We start from the raw sequence: 8,988 nt of genomic DNA on the forward strand, positions 1-8,988 counted from the left end.
CACAGCATCGTACAGCACAGACACCACTGCTGCACTAAGGCCCACACACACACAGCATCGTACAGCACAGACACCACTGCTGCACTACACAGCATCGTGCTACTTGTGGACTAACCTGTGAAAAAATGGCAAACCTCGATCCATTCTAATCATGAAGTTTGGAAAAGCTTCAAGATTTCCCACTTCTCCCCTAACCATTTTTTCTAATGATATCCTGCAAGAGACTTTGCACACAGTCCCAGTGACAAAATAAATGCCACATATCCCTTGAGGGAAATTTCTACCAGAATGACTGTTCTTTCTCTGCCATGGGACATGCTCTTATCAGGGCCTAGCACAAGATCCTGGGCCCTATACAGTCCTGATGGGCCTCCATAATAAATATAATAAAATATACTCCAGACTTCTCAAGGCCCCTCCCTCCCCTTGGGGCCCTAGTAATCAGTACTGGTTTTACCCCGAGTCCGACGCCCCTGACTCTTATACAGTGTGGAAGGTGAGTGTCAGAAAGAAAAACTAGGACCAAATGCAGGTGATACGTTCTCTCAAATGAAATGTGGATTGAAAGTGAGACACAAGAGGGACTAACAAAATGGGGGGAAAAGGGGGATTGAGTGACACAAAGTTTCATATTACTGCACCGTAAGTGGCAGCAGGTGTGGTCATTTGTGTAATTCTCCTATGAAATTATAGATAATTGGAGGGGAAAATAGCCGTGTTTCAGAGGAAGTTTGCTTAGCAGCGAAAAATAAAGTTATTTTTTGCGGGTGCAATTGTAGAAAGTGGAAAACAATTACCTGGCTTAACCACAGTTGTAGCAATGATTGACAAAAAAGTGAAACATTCAGAGCATAATACCATAGAAAAGTACAATTCAAATGTGTCATATTTCTGTGAACATTTGGAATAAAATTGGACCACTTTTGCAGGCTAGTCAAAAGTCTGGCATACTCTGCCTGTCATACGGTATTGGGAATACTCAATAGTATGCCAGAATATCAGAAGCTAGACGTTACTTTTGAAACTGAACACAGGTCAAGATGTCTTTGGACGTGGGGGCAGAAGGAGTTTGGATTTCAAGGATTGACCGAAAAGTGTCAATTGAAGTCAATTTCATATACATAATACACCTGTACTCACAATAGAGTAACTAAAGACAAACTATTCCAAAATACCATGCCAGACTGACTTTTTAGTTGTATTTGTTGTGTTGTATTATTTCACTATTTCACTGTGAAAAAAAGATTAATGAGAAATGGGCAAGTAGTTGTTGGCTAATTCTGCAACAACCTGCACTGAAAACACAACGTCCTTTGTGGCTTTAATGAAAGCTTGCTAACATAATCAAAATGGAAATGTGACACATTAAATCTTTCACTGAAGTTTGTTTCAGAGGTGTTATTGTTATAGATATTGCCATACCTCAAACATTTCATTTTTAAGAGCTTGGATACAATTCCACTAAGGCAGTTAGTCTGGATCAAATCAACCAGCTGTAATAAGCATGTCACAGTCATTACCTTCAAACACCATCTAAACATGGAACACAGGAAGCCTTTGAGGCCACTCAAAGTGAAAATTCTGAATCGACATGCATCAAAATGGACCTTATATGCACAAGATAATCCTTCTGTAGTCTTTGTACACTGATCATTAATATATGCTAATGCTGGAAGCTGAATCACTCATTCTCCTTATTCAAGAGGCGTCAAAAATCCCTAAAGCATATGTGGGTGTGATTAGCATGCTAATGCTCATGACAGGTCAGTGTGTGTGTGTCTCTCTCTGTGTATGTGTGTGTGTGTGTGTGTGTATGTGTGTGTGTGCGTGTCTGTGTGTGTCTGTGTGTGTGTTTGTGTGTGTGTGTGTGTGTGTGTGTGTGTGTGTGTGTGTGTGTGTGTGTGTTTTTGTGTGTGTGTGTGTGTGTGTGTGTGTGTGTGTGTGTGTGTGTGTGTGTGTGTGTGGGTCTATGTGTCTGTGTGTCTGTGTCAGTGTGTGTTTGTACTTCCTCAGTCTAATAGCTCCATCTCTCCCAGATGGTCATTGCTGCATGGTGGCAGAGAACCAGGCTGTGTGCCAGTATGGTCGGGAGTGAAAGAGCCCACCAACACCGCGGTGCCAAGGTCATTGTTCTGGCGGTCCACGGGTGAGACCTATACAGATCTGTATGCTCTGACAGTGTTGATTTACTTGCGTCATCGTGAAGTTAATGCTCTAGTTGGCGAATTGTATCAGTCCTTGACGGTCTCCCCTCTTGCGCAACTGTCTCCTTCAACCTTGCTGAGGTGTTTGGTGGAAACTCTGTACTGTGATAACAAAAATCTCTAAGAAGCACAGCACAGCCCACCTGAAGTCTTTGGGAGCTTCGCCAGTCAGATAAAAGGTTCTCTATGTGTTATATATATATATATATATATATTCATTTTTTCTCCTCTGTGTGGCTTGCCAAGAAACATTTCTGTTTACAGCAGAGAATGATCTTCCGCTTGTAAGATTCTCCAGTTCTTACGTTACAGCTTTGTACTCTCTCTCTCCCTGTCTCTCTCTCTCACTCTCTCTCTTTCTCAGTGCTTGCCAGTAGTTCTCTAAAGAGAGAGAGAGTGCTGGGAATTGCTGCCCTCAAATCAACAATGAGGAAAGTGGAGGAGACTTAAAGTGAACATGGTAGGCCTACTAAGTGTGTGCCCGTCAATAATTATGTATACGGTCATAATATTGTGGCGTTTAACTTCTGTATAGGCTTTCTGTATGTAAGTGCTGAGTGTGAATTAGATAATGGTGTTTGATATTTCCCTCCCTATGTTTTGTCTTTAGCATGTCTTTGTTGTTGCCTGTCTCCTTTTATTGTTATTTTTTATTTTCTGTTAGCAACTAGTGTTCCAAGATTTATCTCCTGATGTGCCTGTGTTTTGCCTACACTTGCCCCCTGTCTTGTCCCTGTATACAGTCTGCCTATGTGCAGGAGTATCTTAATGCTTGTTTGTGTGCCTTATATAATTGACAAAGAAGCCAAACAATGAGTGTGAGATCACTATAATGGTGTCTTTCAAACAGACAAAACAGACAAAATGTGAAAATGTTCATGTCATGTTTTCAGGTTAAATCACTGCTGAGTTTAATTAGCTAGAGCAACTGGGATATGAAGTGAAGAAGTCAATATAACCAGTTGAACTGTAATTGCATTTGATGAGCTTTGATCACACATGGTTCCCAATAGCTCAATGAATCTCATTGACTATGGTTGGACATCACTAACTTTCAAATGATAAGTAAAAAAGTCCTGGTTGAGGCTGACCCTTGAACGGAGCCTGCTCTCAAAAACCAAGGCAGATGTTTCATGAGTATGTGAAAGGAGTAATCCCAACCAAATCACAAAGTTGATTTGGTCACAGAAATCAGGCCCGGGGTGGGTAATCGGGAGAATTCCCGGTGGGCCGCTTCACCTTTGGGCCGGTCAAGGGAAACATATTGACATTTGTCACGTGTACGGTGTTCATTTTAGGACATCCTCAGACTCAGGTGTCAGACTCAGAAAAACATCGGTCATCTTCAGACAAAACTGCCTCAGCGTCAGAAAAACCTCTGTCATCTTCAGACAAAACTGCATCAGCGTCAGAAAAACCTCTGTCATCTTCAGACAAAACTGCCTCAGCGTCAGAAAAACCTCTGTCATCTTCAGACAAAACTGCATCAGCGTCAGAAAAACCTCTGTCATCTTCAGACAAAACTGACTCAGCGTAAGAAAAACCTCTGTCATCCTCAGATAAAACTGCTTCAAACCAAACTGCCTCAGAAAAACATCTCTAAGGAGTCAGGTATCAGAAAAAACGCTGTCAGAAAAAGTGGAGTCAGGTCTCAGAAAAAATGCTGTCAGAAAAAGTGGAGTCAAGTCTCAGAAAAAACGCTGTCAGAAAAAGTGGAGTCAGGTCTCAGAAAAAAAAAAGTTATTGTGGGGACAGAAGAAGACGACGGATACAGAACGGTGAGTTTAATATTATGCTTAATACATTTATTCTGTCACTGGCATGTTATATTTGGTGCTTGGTTAGATGTAGAAATTATAAGTAAAGGTAGAAAGTGATCCAATGGTATACACATTGTAGGAAATCCATGTATCAAACTTAGCTAACCTCACTTCGCTAGTAACATTAGCAGCTGCTGTAAGGCACATACCGGAGTAAGCTACGTACTACATAGAGCAAAATAATTTGTTTTTCGTAGGACTACGGTACATTCAATGAGCTTCCACCACATTTTTCCACCACGAAAGTCCAGAACGACACCTGGACCATTATTTCTTACTTTTGCTAACCGTTTCCCAGTTGTACACTACCTACCAGTAAGAAACCTGCATCTTTATCATCACATCATTATTCCCTAACCCCCATAAAGACAAATGTGCTATGCCATGATGTAATACCATATAATACCATTATGATAATACCATTACATGAAATAGCAGGCACCAACAACAAGGCACATTTCTCTAAATAAGTTAAGATAACATCTCATATCAAATTAATTCAACAACGCTGCAGTTATTGTCCCCTGGGGATTACATTTCAAGTACCTGTCTATCTTTATGTCTGTCTATTATTGTTGTGCAATGACAATGACAACTGCTAACGTTTTATAATGGTATTATATGGTATTACATCGTTTTTAGATATGGTATTACATCGTTTTTTAGATCTGACTGTCTTGTCTGAAGATGACAGAAGTTTTTCTGAAGCTGAGGCAGTTTTGTCTGAAGATGACCAATGTTTTTCTGAGTCTGACACCTGAGTCTGAGGATGTCCTAAAATGAACACCGTACACGTGACATTTCACTCACGACCATACAGGCACACAGTCTATCTTCTCTTAAAGTAGGCTACTCACATTCTGCAATCTATGCCTGACACCGCAGCGGCCTCTGCATGGGTTGTAGCTTACCATGTGAGGGAGTTCTCCCCTCCCAAAAAGAGTTGGTTGAGACCATATAGCCAGTCTTTTCCAAAAAGTTTTCTCAGATAGGCCTACCGATAGCCAGGCCGGCCCTACCGTAGCGATAAGCTTCAGGGAGGATGGATGGTATAAAGAGGCCAGGAGGGACTGAAAAGGCCAGGTAATACAAGAAAGGAAGGCATTGGAGGACAGACACTGGCAACTGGGAAGAGAGATAGCAATGATTAGCAACGTTAGCATTGTCAACCTATTCACAAACAACTTATTAAATTAATTAAAATATTAGCTATTTTGTATCATCCAACACTGTGATTCATAGACTTTGCGAATATTATGCAAATATTGATAACAAAAGCCAAGCTTGATCTGTGTGGCTACAGTAAAAATTGTAGCCTCTGAGCAGTAGATCAGCCAGTCGCTGATGATGATGAGCACGAAATTAGCGATTTGCCTTAGCTCGTATCTCAGCAACGCTTTGATGTAGAAAGTCCAAACTTGGTATAGGGACTTGGTACCTGATTGTGAGGACGTAGTAGGAAATTGGCATCATTTGGCCTCTATAGGGGGCGCTGCAATACAGGAAGTGAGGTCGTATCTCAGCAATGCTTTGATGTATGAAGTCCAAACTTCATACAGGGACATAGTAGCTGATTGTGAGGACATGCAAGGAAAGTGGTCTCATTTGGCCTCTAGGGGTGCTGTAATAAAGAAAGTGAGCTCACATCTAAGCAACGATTTGGTGTATGAAGTCCAAACTAAGTACAACTAAGTACCTATCCTTGTGGAATAGTGGAATATTTTTGCTGATACAGAGGCAAAACAATATGTTATGAACTAAAAGGTGCTAAAAGACGTCACTAAGCTGAATTAACTTGAGACCAATCAAGGCCAAAAACCTTCTTCTGTCCCTAGGTTGGATATCGATTTGATGAATTCAGATGCTCACAGTGTCATATAGCGAGTCAGTATTATAAAAAATTGTATGAAACCATAACATGACATATATTAGTTGTATCAGTAATTTCAAAGTATTTCAATTCATGCAGTTTGTGAACTAGTCTCAGCAACATTAGGATCCTGTTAATGAGGCTTATCCCAAACATGAGACAGAAATGGATTAAGCTTTTATCCTATGACAAAACATAGCACGCTTAAAGAAATGTCAATGTGAAAAATATGGGTCAGCGTGTGGAGGTGAGATGAGGTGAGTGGACAGGTCCAGTCAAAGGAGGCCAGCTGGGGTGTCTGCCAGCCTATCCCATCAGACACCATAAAGCGGTGGAGGGCAGCAACATTAAGATATCATGAATCCGTTTTGAGCCATGGGTCATGCAAAAATGGAAGATGAATGCAAGTAGGTTTCATCAAAGGCAGAGCTACTGTAGACCAGCTATTGGTCTGAGGTAATAAATTAATGATGGAGACTTTTGCTTAAACTGCTCTAGCTTTCAAATGATCTGCTCAACTTCATACTGCTGACTCAAGAATCTTTTTCCATAGTACTTTTCCAGTTCATGTAGCCACGGAGAAACCATACTAAATGGATGGTGTGCTTCCTCCGTTATTGTTTCTTTTTATTGTGACAGAGGGAAATATTCCGTTAGATGTGCTCCATGCACATGGCTCCAGCGCACCTGTCTGAACTGAACGCCCCCTCTCTCGACCCCCCTTGCTGTTTAGCGTCTGGAACAAAGGTGGTTGAGGCAGACATAAATAGATCAGGTCATACAATGTTAATGTGCCTTAACTAGTCCCCGCTGAGTAATTCCATAGAGCGGGTGGGGACTTCCTGAGACATGGCGTCCATGTGATCATTATCTCTGTGTGACTAAACATAGTTTTCTTATGGCTTTCGTCTCTGCAGCACCTCTACCTGGCTGCCTGCTCCTTTTGCCTACTGATCCCAGCAGAGAAGTGATGCGTTAATGTTCCAAATTCAAAATGCAATTCTTAACATATAGAATGTTGCAACATCTTAGTTTAAAGAGCACTAAACCCTGGAGATAAAGTATATTCCAGATAGTCTGTTAAGGTGGAAATATTATATCACTTCCTATAAAATACATACAGAGCATAAACTGTGCAACCATTTACCAGCTAGAAAGATATATTGAATACATTATATACCAAACAAATAGAAATAACATAACATAAACTTCAATACAGAATGGTATTTTTATCTAGCCGAATTAAAACTTTGTGACATGAGTCTAGGGACTCAGGATTGAGTCATTGGTCCAGCCTAACCAATCACATTAATCAGAGATTCCTAACATTACTTCCTACTTCGCCTAAACTTTACAAACTCACAATAAACAGCAACCGCAGTCAGTTGCTGTAAGTAAAACACATTCTTCTGACTGCAATTTTTGATAGGCGTTAATAGGCGTTCCTAACTAACTTCTTAACCTACTGTTTACCACAGTCCCTTTCGATTAGTGTCATCCCCTCTCGGCCGGTCTTCTGTGGACCGATGGAAATGTTAGTGAATTATGGTGTTCCAGACTAGTATCTCCATGAAAGGAGATCTAGGACCTGGCCAGGCTAGTATTTAACTGCTATATACTGTATTTGTTAGTAATACAGTAAATATTCTATGATGCTTGAAAGAACATTGGACTATTTTTACTGTCCATGAGTTACTGATGTTGCATATTTTTACTATACGTCCATAACATAGACAGTGACCACTAGAGAACCTTGGTGTCAAACAATGGCTGACTTTATTCCAACAATTTCCAAAGTCCCAAATTTCCATTGTGTAAGTAAGTGCAGAGTCTGTGGAGTGTGGGGTCTGATGTGAGAAGGTCCTTGTGTAGGGGTTACAGCCTGTCTTCTAAATACCACGGAGGGAGGCGTGAGCTACTATGGAGGGATGAAGGGAATTCAGTGACATTTTGAGTCGCACTATATTCACACCACTCTATTCAGAGGAGTGAGAGGAATATAAAACACAGTGTGGGCCAGAGAGGAGGAATCGTCACACTTGAGTGCAGACAGCTAATGTGGCCAGCCACTCTAAAGGCATACAGGCAGAGAGTGACAGAAGCAGGTTGAGCACTGGCTAGCACAGTCACTTGTACCAACCATTACAGTTGGACGACCTGTGCAAAGGTGGACACTTGTTGTAATTACACATGCATCAGGGCATTGGATCAAACGTTTTACATTTTACACTGACCCATCAATCAGGCTGATTTGGAATCTTGAAGTCCATGCAGGATCAGAACTGGACATTAACTATCTCTGACCAGGATCTAAATGATTTGCTTCTGGACTACCAATAAGGCTGATCTGGACTATCACTAAACTCTGTGGATGGATGTGTTGCAAAAACCGTTTGTTGTTGATGCACTGCATCCAAACCAGCTCAGGTATCGTAAGGAATCCAGAGCTTGCTGTCACTGGTGTGGAGAATGGACAACAGCCCGGTCAGAGTGTGCTGGGACTGAGAGCAGAGCTCCTCTGGAGAACAGGTGACTGTGGGTCGCACCTGCTCTGCTTCTCGCCCCGAGTCGGCTGCCACACCTGGGTGACGAGTGGGTTGTTAGTGAGGGTCCCCAGGCTCATATGGGGAATAAATAAACAGGCATGGGTTGTCCCAGATGGAGGGACAGAGGGAGGGAAAGAAAAAAAGAGAGAAGGGTGACATTCTGTTTCACTCTCTCCCCCTTCTCTCTCTCTCTCTCTCTCTCTCTCTCTCTCTTTTTCTCTCTGAGTGCATAGATGGCATAATCGCTCCTCGCCTGAGGGGACGCAATGAGTCATCAGGTGCTAAGTGTCAGAAGGCAGCAGGCTGAGGTATCTGCTGCAGCACAGATCTGTGCCCAGCTTATGCTATCCATAGACTTGAGTGTGCACAAATATATAAATATATAAAACGAACGCACATCAGAACTTGCACCCAAATAACAACTTCATCTAGGACTAACAGCTCTGTGTTAGTGATCCCACAGAAACGTCTCTAGCCCTCAGGAGACTATATCATGTTGACTGGTTGGGGTGACTGCATATAGACTGTCTGTACATCTGACTAAGTAA

General features: G+C 41.8%; 1 long non-coding RNA gene across 1 annotated transcript in view; it reads left to right on the forward strand.

Annotated features, from left to right (window-relative positions):
- Positions 1-2,072: 2,072 nt before the first annotated feature.
- LOC125307373 overlaps positions 2,073-8,988 on the forward strand; it is an 11,346-nt gene continuing 4,430 nt past the window's right edge. The window contains exons 1-2 of the long non-coding RNA XR_007195692.1: positions 2,073-2,383; positions 2,569-2,664. This is a non-coding gene — a long non-coding RNA (uncharacterized LOC125307373). The remainder of the gene's footprint in view (positions 2,384-2,568; positions 2,665-8,988) is intronic.

Source organism: Alosa alosa, chromosome 14 (genome assembly GCF_017589495.1).
Source record: "Alosa alosa isolate M-15738 ecotype Scorff River chromosome 14, AALO_Geno_1.1, whole genome shotgun sequence".
NCBI lineage: Eukaryota > Metazoa > Chordata > Actinopteri > Clupeiformes > Clupeidae > Alosa > Alosa alosa.